At 34.0% G+C, this 26,667-nt stretch overlaps 1 long non-coding RNA gene across 1 annotated transcript; it reads right to left on the reverse strand.

Moving 5' to 3' along the window:
• Nucleotides 1-2,827: 2,827 nt before the first annotated feature.
• On the reverse strand, nucleotides 2,828-18,342 carry LOC309822113. The gene is made up of 5 exons (XR_014296700.1): nucleotides 18,220-18,342; nucleotides 9,085-9,181; nucleotides 8,054-8,169; nucleotides 5,440-5,600; nucleotides 2,828-3,634 (listed from the first exon to the last, which is right to left on the reverse strand). It is a non-coding gene; the product is annotated as an uncharacterized lncRNA (long non-coding RNA).
• Between the last annotated feature and the right edge of the window lie 8,325 nt (nucleotides 18,343-26,667).

The following is a 26,667-nucleotide window of genomic DNA, read 5'->3' on the forward strand; positions in this document are numbered from 1 at the left end:
ACCTTATCACCCCTCCATACCTCAGCCCCTTTTCCAACTCTCACAAAGTGTCTACTTTGTGTTAGATAAGGATTTGTGGAGTTAAACACCTTAAACAGGTAAAACCAGGGTGAAGGAGATAAAGGAACAGAATTTCAGAATTGAGAGGAAAGAGGGCTTAGCCCCAGTGCACAAGCAATTATACATTATCATACCAATAGAAAAGAGAAGATACAGTCCTAAAATTGCAGGATGAAAAGAAAATGTTCCTATATTTTGTTTGAGAGAGAGATACGGATGAAAATAATAAGCACAGGCAGAACCACCAAGTGTGTTTAAATGGATGAAAGGTAAAATTTTTTAAAAAATGTTATTGACTAAGGATTTGGATCACTTTCAAGGGGTTCTCAAAATACAAGTAAAGGATTATAGTATTTTAGCATAATTTTGGATTGTCACATATTATATTTTAAATTTTCTTGGTCTTGGTTGTAGAAAGATTAGCTCATTTCATGCTTAACTAATGAAACTATCATCAGTGGTCAGTATAGGACCCCATTCAAGTTTTATTTATTTACTATTTATTTTAATTATTTGTTTTATTCACAGTGCTGGAAATCCTTCCATTCTATCATATATGTGCTTAAAAGAAGGACCAGATTGTGTTATGTAAGTGTGCATTTGTATGGATACTACATGGCCACAAAGTAGAATGTGGTCGTATAATCTCTCTCTGTATATCATATACATTATACATATACCAATCTAATATATTTGATATGTAGCTTTGAATAGCATTATGAAACATGTAGGGATGTTTTGTATATACATTTTAAGTAACAAACTATATAGCTTCACAATCTCTTTAATGACTATTTCCCCCAATGTAATGTAGACTGATATTTTGCAAGATAAAAAATAATTATTAGAAAAATTAAGGAAGACATAAAAATGCCAGCCTTTTATTATTAGATATGATAGACATGAAAATACATTTTAGTAAATCAATTAAAGCAAATCGTCTTAGCACAAGGAAGAGAGACTTAAGATCGTGCATGCTGTTTATTGAAAGTGAAATTATGACTGAATATTAACTCCCCATATTATATACCTACATAGATACTTTGGGTACCATGTATATATATATATATATATATATATATATATCACTTTCCTATTTGTTTTCTTCCATATCTATAATAAGTTAAATTCTTGTAATTAAAAAAAAAACTGATATGGGTTGTTTTTTTTCCTTGAACTTTTTTCCCCTGAGTTTGATCAAAACTAGATCCACTTCTAGTTTGTTCCTTTTTGCACTTAGGTTTAAAATTTATTGTTCTAGACATTTTCATCAACTGAAATAATTTGCATTTCTGTTTTCTTCTTAAGGAGATTAGTCTGTAGTTTGCTTTTTTCTGTTCCTGTGCCTTTTGGAAACAGTCTCATGTTCAGGAGTGCCTTTTTTGGTTTCTATAGTGAAGTACAATTTCTTTATTGAACAGAGTTAGTGGTAGGTGGTGAGAGAATGGCTTAGCCTGTGTTGTTCCTGTTTCCTTTTTATTTCTGCAGGATACTTACATTCCCTTCATCCTTCATTGTCATTCCTTTTCTATTTATGTGATTGTACCCCAGAATCAATGTTTCATTCCAGTGCACTTTCAAGCGCATTTCCTGTACTACCAAGTCATAATATCTTCATTTGACATTTAGTCCTGGACGGTGTCTTTCTGGTGGTAGGTTTTCCTGTCCTTTTGAAATTATTCTTTACTCCAAACCCTCCCTTTTTAAAAAACTGAGCCTCCTACGGCTCCCCTTCCCCATTTGTCTTACAGTGAGAGTAGGATCACAGATGGAATTTGGATTTATTTCTCCACATACTGTTAATTTGAAGTTTTTGGTATTCTGTCTCCTAGTAATGTTGAAGTCGTAAGTCATGTATGAACTTATATTACTCTCAAATTTAGATATTTTTGAGGCATGGATGTATAGAGTTTGATTTAAGCAGCTACCATTAACCTCTAGAAATTTACAGTACCACGTATGTATTTAAAGATTTTAATGTAACAAATGAGCTTTCTTACTTGTTAGATTATCCAATCTAGGCTTGGTTGATGGCAACATGACTCAGAGAGGATAATGTATCTGTTAGAGATTGAATGTTTGTGTCCCTCCAAAATTCATACTTCCATATATTGAAGCCCACACCACCAGTGTGTCTGTGTTTGGAGATGGGGCCTCTAAGGAAATAATTAAGGTTAAATGAGATTATTAGGGTGGAGGCCTGATCTGATAGGATTAATGTCCTTTTAAGAAGAGATACCAGAGCTTGCACACTCTCAATGTCTCTCTGTGTGCACAGGAACCAAGAAAGGGACATACGAGGGCACAGCAAGAAGGTGGCTACAAGTCAGGAAGCATTCACACCAGAAAGGTAATTGGCCAGAATATTGGTCTCGGACTTCTAGACTCTAGAACTTCAGTTGGTGTATTCTAACCAATGGACTTTTGTTACGAAACTCCTAGCAACTAATATCTAAATTACTTCTCTGTTTGATTTTAATAACACCTTTGAGAAACCATTTTCAAAGAGGCACACTGACATGAAGAAGATTTTAAAGAAAGTTGATCAGGATATTTATTTTAAAATTTATTATCCAAAATAAAACATGATGCCATATTTTCAACAATCATCTGCAATCATTCATTACTTGCTACTTCTAAAGATTTATTTTCTAAAAGTATAGCTAAAAGTAAATGACAGTTCAATAAAGTAGATTCCACATTCTACAATTTTTAATGCAAGAATCATCTTCAGATAGAAATTAAATTTTATTCACATCTATAAGTTGTCACAATACATTTTATAGGTAAGCAATATCATGATTTTCAACCTATCACATTGATAATTGTTGCTAAATTACAGAACATGTTATATTTCTTCCAGGCTTTTATTCCTGCAAAAATTGTCTGCCATTGTAAAAAACATATTGCATTTACTTCTTTTCATATAGTGTTAAAAATGATTTCTACTACACTACAGCTACCCATGTTATTATTCTTTTAAAAAGCTGGGACCAAACTGGTATCATATCTAATAGAAACACCTAAACTGATGTATGATTTATAATGCTGAGAAAAATAAAATCAATTATCTCTTGGCCAGTTAGTTTATAAAGTATAGCTACAACATTTATAAACAGCCATCATTTGACACTTATATTTCATGCTGACCAATGTAAAGTGAAGGCTATGAAGTTAGGTGCACAGTAAATCAATGCTTAATTAAGTTAAATTTCAACTATTGCAGGTTATCATTTGAAAAACAAAGTTTAAAATCTACTCTTTACAATTTATGTATTCTTACTTGATGGCGTATACATATGCACCTTTGTATATACATGCTTGTCATTTGCATTTAATCCATTCCATAGCTTATATATTTTCATGTCATCTTTAATTTTATTTGAATTTATTATTTTGAATATGTTTTCAACAGTCAGAAATCCCTTAAAGTAAATAGGACAGGTATTCTTCTCATTTTCATTATTTGAGTAACAATGTTCCTTCCACTTTACTTCTTACTGAACAACCATGTTACATTCCGAGTTGGATGTACGCATCTTTTTTTGGTCTTTGGAAGTACATTGAAAGAAGCCTATATGAGAAAATATTTGAAATAGTCACAATATTTATACCTGAAAATGAATCAAAAAATTGTTTTTAAAAACAATTTGGCATAATCAATGCCTTAAAGAAATTTTGTTAGAAGTAACTGTATTTTAAAAGAAAGCTTTGAAATTAAACTTATTCAGTACTGTATGTCAACTATATTGCAGTCAATCAGGAAGAAAAAAAAAAATCTTTGAATAATGACACCAAGGGAAGGTTTAGCTTTTCTACTTTACTATGCAGCTCTTCTCTGTGAGGTCAGCCTATCACAAACACACTAGAAAGCTTTCAATCTCTACATTTTCCTTAAAACATCTCTCCCCTCATAATTGTTTGCCCAAGTGACGTGTTTGTGACTAGTTAATATTTCTTTCAACTCACCTTGTATAAGTTATTTCTTAGGTAAGGGAATATAAGGTATAAGTAAGATTGAGCATTACTCTTTCAGCTCTTATCCTCTTCAGAGTTGTTTACTGATCCAATTTCAAAGTCAATTCCCTATTATAATTGAATTTTCTTTTATATATAAGACTGTTAGGTTGCATTGCTTTCTTTATACAATTTCAAAATACCCCTCCCCTCATTTATAAAGATCAATAGGAAACCCTGCCTAGAAAAAATACCCAGAAAAAAGTTATCCACTAGTGTGGTTTAATGTGTCAGGAGAAAGGGCTCTCTTTAAATTATTTTTCTCTCTCAGGTAATGTAAAATAAAAGATACGTGAGACTAAAAATTACCTGATTAAAAAAAAAAAAAATTACCTGATAAAATGGAAGTTCTGATGGATTCTTTAAGGCTTTCGTGAGGAAAATGTTCTGAGTTCACTGTATTAAGCTAAACCTTCTCTTGATGTATTAGAGAAAGACGAGGTTTATCACTAAGGATGTATTAAAATTTTATATATTAAAATTATATATATATATATTGAATATAATATTTGTATTGCTTTTATTTTAAAAGGAACATTACTAAGATAAACTTATAAAATAGAGGTAGGAAATTAGTTTTTCCTCTTTCACTGTGTGGGAAAAAATATGAAGCCTTCGCTATTTTAAGGTACAACTTTGGGCTTGATATCTAGTAATAAATTCAGTTCAAATATCATATCCCGAAAATGGCCTTCCTCAAGCCATGAGTTACTTAAAACACTACCTCACTTTAACTCCTCCTCAGTAACTCTCCAAGGCATTACCTTAATTTGGTTTCTTTATAGTCCTTAACAGGAGCACAAATTTCTGTGTTTATCCCTTTGTTAACTTTCTGTCTACTAGATTTTAAGCTACAAATCGTAGCATCTTTGTTTATCTTGATGAAGACTCTCTCCTTAATGAAACTTGAGTGAAGCTGAGCCCTCTTTCTGACTCGGCCTCATCCTTGGACTGTGTCTTCACCTCCAGTCGTAGCAAAAATTCAGAGTCGGTTAGCCAGTCCCCCTACCCTTGATATCTCCTCTTAGTAATTTTTCATTCAGTGACTTTCTCACTAGAGCTGGCTATAAATCCCCAACTGCCTTTGCTATATTTGGAGTTGAGCCTGATCTCTTAAATAAGGTCTTTCTTACCGCTTTATAATAACTGTCAGAATAACTTTTTGCATTAGCAATCCTGTCCATCACTTTATGCCTAGCATCTATAATAGCGCATGTAGAAAAACAATGTGCATTTCCTGAAGGAATGAATAAATACCATGATTAATAATGATTAAGTATATAAGAAAGTTAAAGTTTATACTTATCTGTGCATATGTAATATTAAGATTTAGTTTAATACATGTAAGATGGTATAACAGACCTCAGGATCTGGGGCCGGACTGCCAGAGTTTGATGACTCCTGTAGAATCTGATTAGTTGTATGACTTCGGGCGAGTTATCAATTCCTTGGAGCTTCAGTTTCCTCATCAATTCCTTGGAGCTTCAGTTTCCTCATTTGTACAATGCAGTTAATAAAAGTACCTGAATTATGTGGTTATTAAGGCAACAATAAATGGGTTAATATATTTGAAGCTTTGAAAAGATCAAATATGCAGTCAATATACAGTAGTTACTCTCATTATTAAGTGTATTAGCATTAGTAATACCACTAACCTGGTATGTATTGCGTGCATTAAAGGGACTATTCTGTCATACACACTTGAAGAGATTTATCCAGTCTGAAAAATATGCAGTCTATCCATTTGAAATGAAATGTTGGTACACTAATCGTTTCCATCTGCTTTCTTTTACTGTATCTTCTTGCTTACATTATAACCCAAATTTCTAGAAAACAAGCTGGGATGAACACAACAATCCATCCCCTTCTCCCTGCTGATGCTAAAACTAAAAGAAAGTATAAAATATATTCAACTGTTTATTTTGACTCTCACACATAACTATACAAAGGCAGGGATTTGGGTTGTTGTATTCAATTTTATCTCCCCAAAGTTTAAGTGCAATCATAGAATTAAGTCATTTAGAAATGGTATTAAAATTATTACCAGATACTATTAATTGGAATGGAAAGTCACTTCATTAGTGATTTAGTTATATAGTATTACAAAATGAAGGACATCTTCTAGAAATGAAAATAGTTGCAGATTTAATTAAAATGTTAAATTACTGTAAAAATAAATCACAAAAAAATTTAATTGAAGAAATGGAGTCAGACTGTACTCTAATGTATTTTTTCATTTCCAATTTTATAGCACATATTTGATATTTAAAGGAAAAATAGATATCACTTCATTTGTAAACTGCATAAGGATCTTCATTCTAGTTAATGTAGCATTTTTTAGGAGGATTTTTGGGCCAATTCAGGTTCATGGCCAATGTGCTAACATTTTATATTATCAACTGTTCTTTTTATCATTAGTCTAAGATGGTTTTTCAGGATCTTATTAAATTTCTGATCATGTATTCAGCTTATTACAGGGCTATAGTTACTGCATCTTAGACGATGCACAACACTGCTTATTGTTACTGGGAATAGAGTGCTGTGTTAGAATATGCATTTGAGATCTAAGTCCAGGGTCTCTGATGCTACTCCTGTTATACCTCTGGGATAAGGAGGAAAATATAATACAGGGAAAAGAGTGTTTCTTTGGAAAACTCAACTATTCTGTTAGCAGTGTGTTTCTGGAAAGAAATCAGCAAACCTCTCTCAGCTAAGATTTTCACATTGATAAAAGTCTAATGGTCTCTATGGATCATAATGAATCATACTATGGATCATAATGGATCACAAATTAGAAGAATTGTGAAAATACCTTTACTTCCTTTGTGTTCTGCCAGTGAAGAAAATAATTTTTCCATAACTTTCTGCCATTAATGTATTTAATTTATACAGGAGAAAGTCCTGTATTTGAGACCAGATGCCTAAACATTTCCTAGAGAAAAATTAGGAGTACATTTGAGAATGCATTGCATTTTAAAACTTAAAGATATAGAATGGAAATTCTGAATTTGGAATAATAGAACTCATGATAATAGTAATAAAATTACTATATGAAATTTGAAAATTATTGATATATCCATGTCCATTTAGATATATCCAGTGAGTATATCCATTACAATTTTTAAAATTATTTTGACAACTTGTAATTGCTGTAGATACTGAGAGGGCTATTCATCCTAAACTGCTTCCTAAGTATTGTGCTGTGCAATAACTGAACTGCTGGTCCTTTCCTTATAACAAATCTATTTCTAGCTCTAAATATTCTTGAAATTCAAACATCTTCTGAGGACAATATTTTGTGCTGCTGTCTATTTCAGATGATAAATGGTGACTAATCTCAGTCATTAATTATGGAGATCAGAGAGAAAGGTAGGAGAATCTTTTAGTCACTTCAGTTCATTTTTGATGCTAAAATAACAAAAATGTATGTACCATATTCATGAATAGTCCACAGTATTGTCAACATTTTCTTCAATACTTTCCCCATGGAATTATTGTAAATAAGTGTAGTTGAGACATTTAGTTACAAAGCTTACTTACTGATCATAGTTTTCCTTATGCTAAAATAAATGGCATTTTAAATGCTCAATGTATTCCTTTCAAGCAGCATTTTTTGTATTTGTTAAAGAAACTCAGTTTCTGGGTTAATTATGCCTGTTATAGAAAGATCTTTAAGTTATAAAGTATCAATCAGTCTCACTTCACAGAAATAAGTCATGTTAAATAGCATCCTTTAGTACATTTTGAGACAGTAGCTGCTAAAATGGGCTGCACAAATCCCTGAATTGTATGTGACAATGAAAATACATCCCTATTTTACTCATTTGTTTTTTTCCAACTCGTAAGTGCCCAGGAATCCCATACCTTTTCAGAGACAATGCCTTAATTAATACTCATGGAGAATTCTCTCCTGGAGAAAATGCAATACAGGGCCAATTACTTTTTGAAATGCATGATTCTTCTTAACAGATTGTACCTGCATTCACAGTATAATGCTCTAAGACTACCTGGAGGTTACATTTCCTCAGTTCTGCATAGTAGTAATGAGCATTTAAATCACTTTAATTCTTTCATATTTGTATGTATTCAAACCTGGAAGGAGAAACAACACAAAAGGCATTAGAAATGTAAAATTAATGATTTTAATTAAAATTTTGCAATCTATATGTATAAGCATAATCCTAGTCTTATGATACTATTACTTCTACAGATGAATTCTTCCTATCTTTTAAAGAATTGGTACTACTTCAAAAACCACTTTCAAAGACTGGATTATATACCTTCACATTAGAAGAAGATAATGAAAATGTTTAAATAACACATAAAGAAAAAAACAAATATATGGACATTGCATGTTTAAGGTGATAAAAAATTAGTAAAGCAGAAATACTAGAATATATTCCATATGACAAAGTCCATGAAAACAGTAACTGCCATTTGAATATAAAAACTGAAAGCTGGTGTAGGTTATGTAAGAAGAAAAAAGTCCTTGAAACTTTGGCTGTATGGCACCAGTCTTGACTGATAGCTGTTTAGTTCTACAAACAAAAGGAGTTGTTAACTGACAGATGGTTGTGTTCTAAACTTCCAGTTATTTTCCCACAGAAACCACTGGTTAGCTAATAGCAAATTATATACATATATATATATATATATACACACACACACACAGAAATACTTGTAAAAGAAAATTTGGATTATCTAATATTTGTAGTGCACATTACCTTCAGATCATTTGTTACATTGTATTTATAATTCTTATCTAAAGCAACCAATCTTACTACTGTTCTTTCATTTTCTAAAGCTATGAGGCTTTGAAAAACTGGCTCAGAACACTCAGAAGAATGCAGAAATAAGAATAAGACTTCGTGAGTAACCAACATTATTATTCTGCTGGTTCTTTCAGTAAAGATTTAACTAAATTTGCAATATATGCATATCTTAATATTGTATGACAGTCATTTTTTTTAATTTTGAAATTATGTTTGGGAGGTTTTACCAACGTACCTCAGTGGACCACCTTCCAAAGTCAATTAAATCATGGCATATTGCCTGAGAAGTGCATCTCATGAGCTGCTTATGCCCAGGTACCTTTTCTTCATTTCTGGAATAAATCTCAAATTAAAAGTGTTACTATTACTCAGTCTGCATTTCTAGTTGGCTCTCATTCCCATACCTGTAATGCTCAACCTACGTGTTTCTTCCTTTTCAAATATCACTCATCTGTCATGACTCCTCTAAAAGTTCCCTCCTTTTAAAAGACCTCTATCCCATTCTCTTCAGAAAGTGGAATTTCCTTCCGAGCCACCATGTCACTTTGTACATCCACTGTTCATTCATCATAATCTTGACTATATCACAATTGGCTTTATATTTAACCATTACTACTCCTCAAATTGTATCTCTTAATAAAGAAGGCTCATTTACATCCCTTTTCACTGGGTAGGCAGGAATAAGGTCTAAGTTAATCTGTATGTACTCGATATACATCTTATTTAAAATGGTAAGAAATTGCAAACAATATAAACCAGTTAGTTTTCAGTTAGGCATAGCATAATATTCTGAGACTATAAAAACTGTTTGTTACACAATAATATTTACTGTCACTGGTGAATTTATGTCCTATTGCTGCCACAAAGTTGGTGAAATGAAAAAAAATTAAGGAAGTGCAAAAAGAGCAGGGTGCCTGAAGCGAGTTAAGCAAGGAGAAGAGATCATTTTAAATTTAAGATGTGTATTATATATGCAAATAAAGGTATCAGATCAGAATCTGTTATAACAAGTCTGGGATTTGAGGGAGAATCAGAGAGAGCTGGAGACAGGTTCCAACAAAGGGTTGATAGTACAAGCCCTGAGATTTTGTGTGGAGGAGCCAATGAGGTACAGCAAGAAACAGGAGAGGGTCATGTCTGGAAAGCCAAGTGCAGAAGGGTTTTAAGGAGTGATCAACTGTATTTATATAGGCAATTAACCAAAAGGGATTATAAAATTGATATGAACATACTTTAAACTTAAATATTTATCTATTGGACCACTGTTTGATGAGGTAGATAAGAACCTTTTTCTATTTAGTTCATTAATAGAAGTAAAATGTAAGTGAAGAATAATTCATGATTTTTTAAGGAGCCTTTCTGACATTTACAGTTGTGTTTACACGTAATGCTAGAATGTATATTTTCAGGTAGCTTTTCCAAACCATTTGTCTCAATGCAAAAACTTTTCTTCTTTACAGTCATATTTTAACACTTTATGTAATACTTAATTAGGTACTATAGTCATAAGTATAACTGGCACAAATACGTTTGGAAATAAACATAACTTGGTACTTGGTGGAAGCAGATATGTAAGGATAGTAGATATTAAAATATAGCCTAGTAATACTAAGTGCCCCATGAGTTGTGATTGTCACTTTGTTTCACAGAAAAAATGGAGAGCATCAGTTAACGAAATGAGTACATAGGTGAAGGGTAAAAGGACTTCCAATACATACCAAAATGTTAAATGAATATGTTGGGCATTACAGGATACTTTAAAACAACTACAGCTAAGTCATCACCTAAAACTTGTAAGGTCAATCAAGTTGCAGTTTAAAAATGTGTTTTTAAAAGACAGTCTCTTCAGCAAGTGGTATTGGGAAAACTGGCCAGCCGCATGTAAATCAATGAAGTTAGAATACTCCCTTACACCATACACAAACTCAAAATGGGTTAAAGACAAATATGAGACATGACACCATAAAACTCCTAGAAGAGAACACAGAAAACATTCTCTGACATAAATCTTACCAATGTTTACTTAAGTCAGTCTCCCAAGGCAATTGAAATATCAATAAAAGAAAAAGAAAAAGAAGTGGGACCTAATTAAACTTAAAAGGTTTTGCACAGCAAAGGAAACCATAAGCAAATTGAAAAGACAACCTACAGACTGGGGGAAAATATTTGCAAATGATGTGATTGACAAGGGATTATTTCCAAAATATACAAACAGCCCAATCAAAAATGGGCAGAAGAACTAAATAGACGTTTCTATGAAGAAGATGGCCAACTGGCGTATGAAAAGATGCTCAACATTGCTAATTATTAGAGAAATGCAAATCAAAACTACAGTGAGGTACCACCTCACACTGGTCAGAATGGCCATCATTAAAATGTCTACAAATAACAAATGCTGGAGAGAGTGTTTAGAAAAGGGAATCCTCCTACACTGTTGGTGGGAATGTAAATTGGTGAAGCCACTATGAAAACCAGTGTGGAGACTCCTTAAAAAAGCTAAAAATAGAGTTACCATATGATCCAGTAGTCCTACTCCTGGACATATGTTTGGAGAAAACTCTAATTTGAAAAGATAGATGCACTCCAATGTTCACAGCAGCACTGTTTACAATAGCCAAGACATGGAAGCAACCTAAGTGTCCATCAACAGATGAATAAAGAAGATGTGGTACATATATACAATGGAATATTTCTCAGCCATAAAAAAGAATGAAATAATGCCATTTGAAATAATGCCATTTGAAACAACATTTCAAATGCCATTTGAAATGCCATTGAAACAACAATCACCTAGAGATGATTACACTAAGTGAAGTCAGTCAGACAAGTTAAATACCATATATCACTTAAAACAAACTTGTGGTTATCAAAGGGGAAAAGGGGGTGGGGAAGGAATAAATCAGGTTTGGGATTAGCAGATACAAACTAGTGTATATAAAATAAACAACAAGGTCCTACTGTATAGCACAGGGAACTCTATTCAATATCCTGTAATAAACCATAATGAAAAATAATATGAAAAAGAAATATATATAAACTGAGTCACTTTGCTGTACACCAGAAACTAACACAACACTGTAAATCATCTATATCTCAATAAAAATAAGTAAATAAAAATGTGTTCAATGAAGAATTAAGTAAATTGCCAATGTCAAATTTGGCATAGTAGTGACATAGCCTATATTTGAATACAAAGATGTGGAGCCCAAATTCCAACATTTTCTCTCTGAAATATATAAAATACAAGACCTACCTTAACTTGAAACAGTCTTAAAGATAATTTTTATAGTTTGAAGATCTTATTTTGAATCAAGTTTAACAGATAGAAGTTTAACAAAGGAAGTAGAAAAAAGAACAAACAAAACCAAAAGTTAATATAAGGAAAGAAATCATAATGATCTAACTACAAAAGATTAGAAAGATAAACAATCCCATTTACAATAGCATCAAAAAGAGTAAAATACCTAGGAATAAATCTAACCAAGGAGGCAAAAGATCTCCACTCCAAAAACTATGACAATGATGTAAGAAATTGAAGATGACACAAAAAATGGAAAGATATATTGTGCTCACATATTAGAAGAATTAATTAAAATGACCCTACTACCCAAGGGAATCTACAGATTCAATGTAATCCATATCAAAATACCATTGACATTTTTCACAAAACTGAAACAAATAATTCTAAAATTTGTATACAGACACATAAGACCTCAAAGAGCCAAAACAATATAGACAAAGAACTAACTGGAGTATCATGATTCCTGATTTCAAATTATACTACAAAGCTACAGTAATCAAAATGCTATGGTACTGGCACAAAAACAGACACACAGATTAATGGAAGAAAATAAAGAGCATGGAAATGAACACACACTTGTAAGGTCAATCTAGATAAAGAGGCAAGATATACAATGGAGAAAAGATGGCCTCTTTAATAAATGATGTTGGGAAAACTGGACAGCTACATGTAAAATAATCAAACTAGACTACTTTCTCACACCATCTATAAAAATAAACCCAAACTGGATTAAAGAGAGGTAAATCTAAGACCTGAAACCATAAAACTCCTAGAAATAAATATAGGCAGTATGCCCTTTGACATCAGTCTTAATATTTTTTTGGATAAGTCTCCTCAGGCAAGGGAAACAAAAAGCAAAAATGACCAAATTAGACTACATCATACTAAACAGCTTTTGAAAAGTAAAGGAAACCATCAATGAAATGAAAAAGCTGCCTACTGAAAGAGAGAAGATATGTGCAAATGATCTATCTGATAAGGGGTTAACATCCAAATTATATAAAGAATTCATATAACACAACATCCAAAAAAAATCCAATTAAAAATTGAGCAGAGGACCCAATACATCTTTCCAAAGAAGACATACAGATGGCCAACAGACACACACATGAAAGGAGGTCCAACGTCACTAATTATTAGCTAAACACAAATCAAAAACCACATGAGATTTTACTTTCCACCTGTCAGAATGGATATTATCAAGAAGACAACAAATGACAAGTGTTGGTGAGGATGTGGAGAAAAGGTTAGCCAAGTGCATTGTTGGTGTATGGAGGTTCCTCAAAAAATTACAAAGAACTACCATATGATTCAGCAACTCCATTTCTGGTTATTTTTCCAAAGAAAACAAAAGCACTAATTCCAAAGATATATGCACCCTATGTTCACTACAGCATATTACTGTGCAGATTTAATGAAATTCCTGTCAAACTATCACTAAGAATTTTTGCATGGGCACAGGGCTTAAATAGCTAAATCCATCTTGACAATAAGAATAGAATGGAAAAAAAAAAAAGTAATCAGGAATATGTGGTATTGGTAAAGAAATAGACAAGGATTAATGAAAAAACAAAAGTAAAACCACACACTATGCTCAACTGATTTTTGATAAAGCTGCACAGGCAATTCAGAAGAAGGATAGCCTTTTTAACTGGAGCAATAAGACATTCATAGGCAAAAAATTAACTTTTATCTAAATCTCAATTTTTGAAAAGTTAACTGAAAATGAATATACTTACATGTAAATAAAAAACTATAAAATGATACAAAAATAGAAAATCTTTTCAATCCCAGCCTATACACAGTGCTCTTAGAGTTGACATTAAAAGCACAGTCCATAGCAAGAAAAACTGATAAATTTGACTTCATTGAAATGAAAATATTTTTCTCTGTGGAAGTCCATATGTAAAGTCTAAAGAGACAACCTTCAGACTGGAGAAAATATATTTCCAAGCGACATATCTATAAAGGGCTAGTATCAAGAATATATTAAGAGCTCTCAAAACCTAATAGGGGAAAAAAACAACAAACAATCCAATTAGAAAATGGGCTAAAGACATGAACAGGCTTTTCAGGGAAGAAAACATACGGATGGCAAATAAACCTATGAGAAGATATTCCACATCAGTAGCCTCAGAAAAATACGAGTGAAAACCACAATAAGATATCACTACATACCTATCATAATGGTTAAAATAAAGAATAGTGACAGCATCCAAAGTTGCCTAGACTGAAGAAACTAGATCACTCATATTGCTGGTCGGAGTGGAAAATAGGACAGCCACTCTGAAAAACAGCTTGGCAATTAAAAAAAAAAAAGCAAAAATAATAAAAATTTAAAACTAAATAATACCCAGCATAGACTTATAGACTAAATAAACTACTATAAGACTCAGCAATTGCTCTCCTGGGAATTTAGTCCAGAGAAATGAAAATGGAATATATTCACACAAACACCTATACACAAGTGTTTTTAGTAGCTTCGTTAGTGATATCAATAATCTTGAAACAACCCAGATGCTACTTATTATGTGAATGGTTAAGCAAACTGTGGTGCATACATATTTTGTAACACTACCCTGCAATAGAAAGAATGAACTATAAAAAGAGCAAACACACAACAACATGCGTGAATATCCAGGGAAGTGTGATGATTAAAAAATCTATCTCAAAAGTTCACACACTATATGATTCCATTTTTAATGTCACTCTTGAAACAACCAAATTTCAATAGAAAACAGACTAGTGGCTTCCAGGAGTTTAGCAGGGGTTGGAGTAGGAAGGAAATGGATGTGACTATAAAAGGACAACAGGAGGGATCCTTGTGGTGATGGAATGTTCTGTATCATGACTATATTACAGTCAATATCCTGTAATATTGTACTGTAGTTTTACAATATGTGACCATTGGGAGAAACTGGATAAAAGGTAAGCGTGATCTTAGTATTATTTCTTACTTCATATGGATATATAATTATTTCAAAAGAATTTAATTAAAACTCAAAGTTCACTTCTTCAGTCACAGTATCTACATTTCAAGTGCTCACATGTGGCTACTAGTAGCTACCATAAAGAACAGTGTAGAATGTTTCTATCATCTTAAAATCTATTGGAAGGAAAGAGTTGTACGGTTGAATAGGTATATCTCTACATTATAATAAAAACGTTATTTAACCTATATTTTAGTCAATGGAAGATTCCAGTTAACTGAAGTGTTGTCATATTACTTAAGTGAAAATTCTTAAAACTATAAATTCTCATTTTATCTAGAACATATGACTCCAGAACTTTCACAGGAATTTTCTATTGACCTCATTTTCTCAACTTTTGCTTTATCAGGCATATGCTTTTCAATCCATTAATTAAACAATTGGACAGTTAACACATTTTCTAAAACATTTAATCAAAATACTAATAACAAAGTATTAAATAAGAAAGCTAAATTTTGTAAGCAATGGGGAAAATATATAATATTTACATGAATAAAGAATCAAACATTTATACTGCTCTCATACACATTATTTTATGTAGTTTTAAAATTCATGTGTGTAAGTTAAAGCAAACACTTTAATTTCATATAAAAATGTGAAAACTAAGTTTCAGAGACATCAAGTGGGATATCCAAACCAACTGATTAAATAGTAAAGTGAAATACTTTCTTCAACTAAAACAAAGATAAGTCTAAATACTTCAAGTATTTTTAGAAATATTAGGAATTCTTAAAGAAAATTAAAATAGAAATGAGGAACATAGCAGTATCTCTAAAAATAAGTGATAAGTTAGTTAAAAGAAAAAAAGCAGTCTCAATCATTTTCAGATTTTAAAAATATAAATTTTTCAAATTGCTACATACACCCAGTTAACTTAGTTTGAATCTAGGCTGAGTAGTTTTTCTTCCTTAGTTGATTACATTTTGAAAGTTCATAGTGAAAAACTAAGGAGGTTTTAGGGGTTTATTTTAGAAAAGAAAATATCTTAAACATAATTCCGAGTTTGTCCATAGACATCATCTAAACATACTTTTTCTCTCAACTTATAAGTTCTGCTATTTAATTTTGATTTAAAATTGTCTTTCTGCCTTTAGGTCCAGCTCGTCAGTCATATAGCTAGTAAAGTCAATTTCATACTGCTATTCCTTTCACCTCTGCTTATGGGCACATAAGCAGGAGATGGGCATTAATGTTAAAATGAAGTAGGAGGAAATATTATGCTGTGAGATTTAGATTCACCACAGTGTTAGAATTGCTTCGAGGCAACATTTATAATCAGGAAAAAAACAATATCTTACTTTCATAAAAATGTCTTAAATATATAATGTCTAAAAATTATAGAAAGTTAGTGAAAAATATTAAACTAGATGAAATTAGACTGATTTAAAAAATGTCCAGCAATTTCTTGTTACAATTAAGAGACAATTAAATTACATGTTGGCTATAGTTACCCTACAACTAGAAAAAAATCTCAAGTGAATAATTTAGACATTTCCTTTTCCCCAGGAAATATTTAAAACAGATTTTAAATAATATGCTTAATTTTAATGTTTCTTACAGTCCAACAAAGAAAGTCAGAACATTTATGTATTTTGAAATATTTTTGTCCTTTAAAGACTGGGCCTCTGGCAATATATGGAGAATAATTTTCAAGAAAATGTAGACTTTAAAATATTTTCAATTTATTTTATCTTTTAATGAACATGCATTTACATTTAATCTAGTATGTTTTGGGTTGCATATAGCAGAAAACTACTCTGGCTCATACAATAAAGAGGGTAAACTGGCATATTTAACTGAAAAACTTTACATTTTAAATAGATGGCTGCCAATGTTCAGTCAGTCAGGGCTTCAGCTCCTTTTTCTGCCAATCTCTCAGCTCTGTCCCCCAACCTTTCCTTACAGTGTCAGTCTTAGTTTGGCAGTAAAATGGTTGCAGCTTTTCACATAAATATATGTCATTATTGAGAGAAAAACCTATCTCTTGCAGCAACAATCTCTTAATAGAAAAATAAATGAAGAATCCAAGCTCTCCCTAGAATACTTCTCATATCTCATTGACCTGAACTGGGCACATAATTATCTTGAAATAGTTCCTTGTTCAGTATGATGCTATGCTCCAATTCTCTTAATTCTGAATGAATCACTAGCAAAGGGATGGGCTTATCCTCAAGAATCAGGTCTCTCTCTGGATATGGGGGAGAAACCCACTTTTCTTTTGAAGGACGTGGGTTCTGGGCCAGAGATTACATAACAGAATGAAAATTGGGGAGCCATTATTAAAGTGGGAAATGGATTTTTTTGAGGCAACCAAAATGTCTATTGTAATTGCAAAAATTAAAATCATTGATCAGAGATATCAGAATATTTCTTGAAAGATAAACTTTTGACTTTGAGTTATCCCCAGAGATTTAGTGATGGGTTACAATATCTCAATGTCTATTAATATAGGAAACTAAATGCATAACCACTTAATGAAGATAAGCAGAAAAAATAGATTATTTTAAACTTGGAAAGGATCACAGGTATTCAAGGCAGCAGAGTGCCACATTAGGAAATAATTGGATTTGAATGTGGAGCTAATAAATCTGAATTCTTGTCCATGATCTTAAACTAAGTAGCTTTTTCTCCTCCTCCTCTTTAAATTAGCATGTCAGAATTCCTATTCTGTAAATAAGGGTGCTAGACTCCACTTCCAAAGTAAGACAATAAAGTCTCAGTCTTTTGAACATTCTGAAACCAATTGCAAACAATAATGAGAAAATAAAATTCCATACCTAATAAAACTAATAACATGTACTATGTAAACTACAACATATATAAGGAAAGGCTGCTAACTGCATTGCAATTTGGCTAAATTAAGGAAAGGGAGTGAGTGCTGATTACTGTTGATCTTGGGCAAGTTAGCAGAGGCATTAATTTTACAGAATAGATTGCATACTCAGGGATAAAACCAAAGATTCCTTGTTTGGTATAATACAAACAGAATGTTTGAGCTGGCTACAGAAGTTTCCCTGAAACTATGTGCCACTGCAGAATGACAGTGAGTATGGTGATAAAGGAAGTTATATGTACATACATGTGGCCAAGTGGCAGTTGATATGGTGCTCAGTGAAGCCATATGCATGCTCATTTTCTCTGCAGGTCCTATGTAGACTCATTTCTTTGCAAGTCATATGTACACTCATTTTCTTTGCTTTGGGTATGACTGGTAAAGAAAAAAGCATAGAAGACAATCAGCATTACAGTATACTTACTGTACAGTAACTTGATTGGTTAAAGTATAGTTACTTGATCAGTTAAAGATAAGTAAAGGCATATTATTAACACACTGGGAGATTTTGTGCCACCAGGAAAGAGATCTATACCTAAAGTCAGAATGGTGAGAGATTTTTCCACAGACAAATCAACTCTATTTTTGAAGCACACTAAATAATTTCAAGAAAATTAGATAATCAATTGCTGGGAAACAACCACAGGGGAAAAAGTTGAATTCTGAATTTTAAAAAGTAGGCACAATATAACAAGAGAGGAGCTCGTTTTACTGCTTCAGCATAGACTATTCTATGAAAAACTATATACCAAATAATAAAATATTAAATATATAAACTAAAAATTGTTCATAATGTATTAATTTATAGCAGTAACAAAATGAGAACACATAGTCACAGATTATATATGCAATGAGAAAATATGGTATATAATCAGAATCCAAATAAAATATTAATTAAATACCAATACTTTGTATCAGATACTACTCTATTACATATACAATTTAATTTCTAGACCCACTATCACTATTTTATTCATATATACATATATATGATATATACTATACATATAGTGTGATGTATATGCACATATATATGTATGCTAATACGTATGTTTGTACATGGTGAACATATGAGGCTACAATTGATGCATAAATGAATCCCCAAAATAAAAAAATTTTAAGGAGTTTTTTTTTTGGTCACACGGCTTGTGGGATCTTAGTTCCCTAACCAGGGATTGAACCCATGCTGTCAGCAGTGAGAGTGTGGAGTCCTATTGAGTCCTAACCACTGGACCACCAGGGAATTCCCTTAAGAAAATATTTTAATCTATGTTATAATAAAGTTAAAAATGAACAATAAACTAAAAATGTTAACCGTTTGAAACCAGTGAGATGTTTATGAATAACTAAGTCCATATCAAATCAAAATAGCACTGCTCTAATATTTAAAAAATAATGATAGTGAGAAATCAACCTATTGACATTTATGAGGCTTATAAAGAATAATAACTATTTCCAGTTTTTAAAATAAAACAAATAACATGCATATAATGCATGCAAATTGGAAAGAGAACAATAATTTTTTTTTGAAAACTGTAAGACAGATCTAATATATGCTAGTAAACAAAACTGAATTATAAAAAGAACATTATGGAGAATTATAATCTCAAGTAGTTTAAACATACTACAGTTTATAAATGTATCAAATGAAAGAAGAGACAATCACAAATCTAAGAAGGGTAAACACACCATGAAAAATATAAAATGAGTCAAGATGGCAGAACAGGAGGATGCAAAATTTGTCGCTCCTCACAAGTACATCAAGAATACATCTACAGGGCTTCCCTGGTGGCGCAGTGGTTGAGAGTCTGCCTGCCGATGCAGGGGACACGGGTCTGTGCCCTGGTCTGGGAAGATCCCACATGCCACGGAGCGGCTGGGCCCGTGAGCCATGGCCGCTGAGCCTGCGCATCCGGAGCCTGCGCTCCTCAATGGGAGAGGCCACAACAGTGAGAGGCCTGCGTACCGCAAAAAAAAAAAAAAAAAAAAAAGAGTAGAATACATCTACAAATGCAAGTTCTTTCAGAGCACCTGCTGAACATTCGTGGAAGACTTCAGACATCTAAAAGGACAAGAAAAATCCCCTCGCAACCAGCTAGGACAAAAGAAAGAAAAAAAGAAAGAGGAATCAAAAAAGGGATCAGCAACCCTGGCAGGAATCTGAAGGTGAGGGGAGGCCCCCACACTCAGAAAAACTCCCTCATGGTGGGGAAATCCACTGGGATAGAAAGGGACCTTCAGGGGATCAAAGGAGAATGCAGAAGATCAAAGGAGAACACAGTGGACGGCCTGTGGAAGGCAGGACAAAGAAAGAACCGTGTGCATGGTCTGCACTGCAGCTCTGCACATTCCAGCCTGAGTCATGAATCTCCTGTTGCAGAGGAGGGCTGGGTGCTGGAAAGAGGGGTTTGGAGTGCAGACCCAGGGAGGGGATAGCTGTTGGCTGTGAAAAGACAGCCTGAAGGAGGTGTCTTTTCAGCTTACAGCCTGAAGGAGTAAGGAGCTCAACAACAGGGAAAGTTTGCAGAAAAAGCCTGGGAATAGAAGCCATCATTGTTGAGTGGTGCATAAGGGGCAGGGCTGCTATTACAACCCCTTTCCCCACCCGCCAGCTTCTTTGGCCTTTGCAGGCACTGGGAGGGACTCCCATCAGGGTGAGCATGCCATGGTCTGTTGCAACTGCCTGCTGGTCCCCACTGCCATGGGCAATTAATGCACACCCCAGTTGTGGCTGCTGTAACACTCCCCAACCTGAGGGAGTAAGTGTGCCACAATCAGCTGCTTTCATTCCCTCTCACCTGGGCAGGGAGCAGTTGCCTGAGGGTGGCGCACTCGCAGAGGTGGGGCCAAAACCAAAGCTGAGCCCCAGGGGTGGTGCGACTATGGAAGAGGAATGGAAATCTTTCCATTCAGCTGCACAAGCCACAGATTAAATCCCTGTGATTGGCTTGGTAAATCCTGTGTCTGTGGAATACCTGAATAAACAAGGAGTGTTCCCACAACTGTTACCAGTCTAGCCTTAGCAGCAGTGCACTTTGGGAGCAAGTACACACAGGAGTTGGGCCAGGTCAGAGACTGAGCTGGCCGGCCACCACAGTGACCATAGCAGAGACCTGCCTAGAGGTATTGGAGGGCCTCCTTGGGAGGTGGGGATTGGCTGTGACTCACTGTGAGATCAAGGACACTAACAGAAGAGGCCCCAGGAAAATATTTTTATTACCATTATTCTTTTGTTTGTTTAGTTTTCTTCAGTTGATGGTGTTGTTTTTATTATTTTGTATTTTTATTTTTCATATTTTTATTTTTCTATTTTACTTTTTTGTTTTTTTTTGTTTTTCTGTTTTTTATTTTGTTTTTATTTTTTGTTTCTATGTGTTTGTTTTCTTGCTTTTTTGTTTGCTTTCTGTTTTTGTTTTATTTTTCATTTTTTTGTTTTTGTTAGTTCATATTGTTTGTTCTCATTTTATTTTATTTTATTTTTTTTTAATTTTTTTGCAGTACAGAGGCCTCTCACTGTTGTGGCCTCTCCCGTTGCAGAGCACAGGCTCCGGACGCGCAGGCTCAGCGGCCATGGCTCACGGGCCCAGCCGCTCCGCGGCATGTGGGATCTTCCCGGACCGGGGCACGAACCCGTATCCCCTGCATCGGCAGGAGAACTCTTAACCACTACGCCACCAGGGAAGCCCTTAGAATTCTTTTGTTTGTGCTCTTTTTTCTTCTGTTTGCTTCATTGTTTCTGTTGGTTTGGTTTTGTTGTTATCATTTGTCTTGGATTTGGTGTGTCTGTTTTCTTTGTGTGTGTGTGTGTTGTGTCGTTGTTGCTGTTTGTTTTTGTTTTTGCTACTTGTCTTGGGGTTTGTTTGTCTGTTTCTTTTCTTTTCCTTTCTTTTTTCTCTGCCCATGCAGCACAGCTTGCATGCTTTTTGTTCCCCGCCTAGGGTCAGGCCTCGGCCTCTGGGATGGGAGCACTGAGTCCAGGATGCTGGACTGCCAGAGAATTCCTGAGCCCACAGAACATTTATTGCCATGTGTTCTCCCGGAAGTACCATCTTGACACCAAGACCTGTTTCCTCCCAACTGCCTGCATGCTTCGGTGCTGGACACCTCATGCCAAACAACCAGCAAGATAGGAACACAGCACCACCCATCATCAGACAGGCTGCCCAAGGGGGACTAAGCTCACAAACACCCCAAAACACACCACCTGATGAGCCGCTGCCCATCAGAGAGAAAAGACTCAGCTCCACCCACCAGACCATAGGCACAAGTGCCTCCCACCAGGGAGCATACACAAGCCTCTGGGCCAACCTCACCCACAAGGGGGCAGATAACAGAAGCAAGAGGAACTATGAGCCTGCAGCAAGGAGACCACAAACATGGTAAGTTAGACAAAATGAGATCACAGAGAAATATTTTGCAGACAAAGGAGCAAGGTAAAAACCAACAAAACCAAATAAATGAAGAGGAAATAGGCAATCTACCTGAAAAAGAATTCAGAATAATGATAGTAAAGATGATCCAAGATCTTAGAAATAGAATGGAGGCATGGATCAAGAAAATACAAGAAATCTTTAACAAGAACCTAGAAAAACTAAAGAACAAACAAACAGTGATGAATAATACAATAACTGAAATGAAAAATACACTAAAAGGAATAAATAGCAGAATAACTGAGGCAGAAGAATGGATAAGTGAGCTGGAAGATAAAATGGTGGAAATAACTGCCGAGGAACAGAATAAAGAAAAACGAATGAAAAGAAATGAGGACAATCTCAGACATCTCTGGGATAACATTAAGTGCACAAACATTCGAATTATAGGGGTCCCAGAAGAAGAGAAAGAGAAAGTGCCTGAGAAAATATTTTAAGAGATTATAGTCAAAAACTTCCCTGACATGTGAAAGGAAATAGTCAAGTCCAGGAAGTGCAGAGTCCCATACAGGATAAACCCAAGGAGAAACACACCGAGACACATATTAATCAAACTAACAAATAAAAAAAAATATTAATAGCAGCAAAGGAAAAGCAACAAGTAACATACAAGGTAATCCCCATAAGGTTATCAGCTGATTTTTCAGCAGAAACTCTGCAGGCCAGAAGAGAGTGGCAGGACATATTTAAAGTGATGAAAAGGAAAAACCTACAACTAAGGTTACTCTACCCAGCCAGGATCTCATTTACATTCAACAAAGAAATCAAAAGCTTTACAGACAATCAAAAGCTAAGAGAATTCAGCACCACCAAACCAGCTTTACAACAAATGCTAAAGGAACTTCTCTAGGTGGGAAACACAAGAGAAGAAAAAGACATACAAAAGCAAACCCAAAACAATTAAGAAAATGGTAATAGGAACATACATATCAATAATTAAATGGATTAAATGCTCCAACCAAAAGACATAGACTGGCTAAATGGATACAAAAACAAGACCTGTGTATATGCTGTCTACAAGACACCCACTTCAGACCTAGGAACACATACAGACTGAGAGTGAGGGGATGGAAAAAGATATTCCATGCAAATGGAAATCAAAAGAAAGCTGGAATTGCAATACTCATATGAGACAAAACAGACATTAAAATAAAGTCTATTACAAGAGACAAAGAAGGACACTACATAATGATCAAGGGATCAATCCAAGAAGATATAACAATTGTAAATATTTATGCATCCAACATAGGAGCACCTCAATACATAAGGCAAATACTAACAGCCATAAAAGGGAAATTGACAGTAACACAATCATAGTAGGGGACTTTAACACCCCACTTTCACCAATGGACAGATCATCCAAAATGAAAATAAATAAGGAAACACAAGCTTTAAATGATACATTAAACAACTTGGACTTAATTGATATTTGTAGGACATTCCATCCAAAAACAACAGAATACATTTTCTTCTCAAGTGTTCATTGAACATTCTCCAGGATAGATCACATCTTGGGTCACAAATCAAGCCTTGGTAAGTTTAAGAAAATTGAAATCATATCAAGCATCTTTTCCAACCACAATGATATGAGATTAAAATCAATTACAGGAAAAAAAAAACTGTAAAAAACAGAAACACATGGAGGCTAAACAATATGCTGCTAAGAAACCGAGATCACTGAAGAAATCAAAGAGGAAATCAAAACATACCTAGAAAAATATTAAATATGTCAAATATTTGAAAATCTAAAAGAATACTTCTCTAAGAAAACATAAATGTTTATATGAACACGAAAAAATGTAAATTTTTGACTAAGAAATACCCAGAGTATCCTGATCGTATGAATCTTCTGGCATACCTGTTATAAATTTTCTCCTGGAGGTTCTGACCTAGTAAGGAAGATGGGACCTTGGAATCAGTATTTTCAACAAGCACCCCGGTGAATATTCAGATCAAGAATGTTAGTAAATCTTGCCTAAACAAAGTTGCCAGATCTGGAGTTCATTACAGGTGAATTATAAATTTTCCATAATTGTATATTTCACAGGCTGAAAAAACAAAGTCGTCCACTGTTTTGTGAAACTATCATAATTCTGTTATCAAAATATGTCAGCACGCAAAGAAAATATAAAGCAACTAGAAAACACAAAGGTTTGCTGACTTTTTTTTTTTTTTTTTTTTTTGCGGCACACGGGCCTCTCACTGTTGTGGCCTCTCCCGTTGCAGAGCACAGGCTCCGGATGCGCAGGCTCAGCAGCCATGGCCCACGGGCCCAGCTGCTCCCCAGCATGTTGGATCTTCCCGGACCGGGGCACGAACCCGTGTCCCCTGCATCGGCAGGCGGACTCTCAACCTCTGCGCCACCAGGGAAGCCCCAGGTTTGCTGAGTTTTACTGGTAGCTTGTGCCTGAGAAAAAAATCTTCTGAAACTAAGTTCAGAAATATTAGAATATATTGCTTAATATAAGATTGACCCCAAAAATGAAAACCAAAGAAAGAAGAGAAAGGGCTTAATGAAACCAGAAAGTAATATCTAGAAACTATTCTTTAAACAAGATGGTCCCTGCTGCAGTAGTTGGGGTTTGCATTTCCTAAGGAAATTTGGGGAAAGGATTACATACCACATTGGCATATAAATCCTGGTGGCTTCAATGCGATGCCTTAATATCAACAAAGGAAGATATTAAAGACAGATTAAGCCAGTTTTCATATTATTTTTGAAATATGTGTAATGCATGAAAGGTTCATATCTGGAGCATAGATAGCTCAGTCTAACTACATATTTTCTCTAATTAGAAACTACTTATTTTGGTTTTCAAAGTACAGAGAAAGAGTTGTAATAGGAATAATTTTAAAAGAGTTAATCTATTGTGAATAAATATAAATCCTTTATGACTTTAGATAAATTGGTTTTGTTTTTAAAAAATTAGAGCAATATTAATGGCAAATGGATCATTATTGTACCACCATAGGCCCTCAAGATAGAAATGTTTTTCTGTATTGGTTACATAAACATACACAAATACAACGAGTAAATACCTTGACTTGTCTAACTGGTTACTACGACAGTTCTCTCAAGCTTTTAAAAAACTTAGCTGATTTCTCTCTGGCATAAGGACACATTTTCACCTCATCTTCCTTCCCTGAGAAGGACAGGTAGGCCTGAATATTTCTTTGTCCATTTTGTTCCCCATCATATCCTAATCACCTTCTTAGATTCAGATATCACTACATGTAGAGGACTCCATATGATATTTATTGTTTAGGTGTATATATCCTATAAATGGATGTAACATGTTAGTGCTCTTTGAGAAATAAGCCATAACTTGGTTAAAAAAAAATGTATTCAGACTTCATTGAAGAAGACTGTTACTGATTTGGTGTTTTCAAATATTGTACCATATAATAAGGATGAAGTTTTATGTTACATGCCTCCAAAAGTACATTATATAGAATATTTTTATGTAACACATGTGTGCACACACACATTTAGCATCATCTCTTTAAAAATAAGAGATGAAACAGAATATTAGAAATGACTTGGAAGTTTATAATTTCTCTAGAATAGAAAGCTTAATGTCTGTATTCATATTTTCATAGACTGGTTAGACAACTCAATGATTTTGTAGCCATCAAAAGAAATACTTGGGCAAAGTTTATGGGAATTCATCTGTTATCTAGCCACATGTTAGATATTTATCCATATATGTATACTCAGTAAACATATCTTTATCATTCATTACTTTTGCTTATTATATCCTTTGTCATATTCGAACTCTGGGTTGGCTGAAGAAATTGCTTAAAAGAGAACACTCGGGGGTAGTTGTAACATGCCACGAACCTAGAATTATGTAAAGCTCAGGATGTACATCTTTATGAAAGGACATTCTGCAGACATTCATTTTATCATTAAAATAAAGTAAAGCTAGTAGGACTCCTCCCTGGGCAGTAGCCCAGCTTTCTCCTTTCTTGCTGAAGATTACAATTCTATTTATGATATTCTGGCTCTCTTTACTGCAGAAAATGGTTCATACTCCAACATATGTCTATTTTATTGTACATAATTTTCTCATTATCTAATCTCTGATAAGTTAATCGGTATTTTACAAACGTGTTGAAGCAGTATGCAATGTGTATGAAACTTGAATACCTGAAAATTGCTTTCCTCAAAATTCTTTGCTCAGTCACCTTTTTGAAAGCCTTGTGTTATCCCTAGAGATGTGCATACCTCAGTTAGAAGTCTGATGGCTTATATCATTAATCA

The sequence above is a fragment of the Grampus griseus genome, assembly GCF_964374135.1.
Source record: "Grampus griseus genome assembly, chromosome: 4".
Classification (NCBI taxonomy): Eukaryota; Metazoa; Chordata; class Mammalia; order Artiodactyla; family Delphinidae; genus Grampus; species Grampus griseus.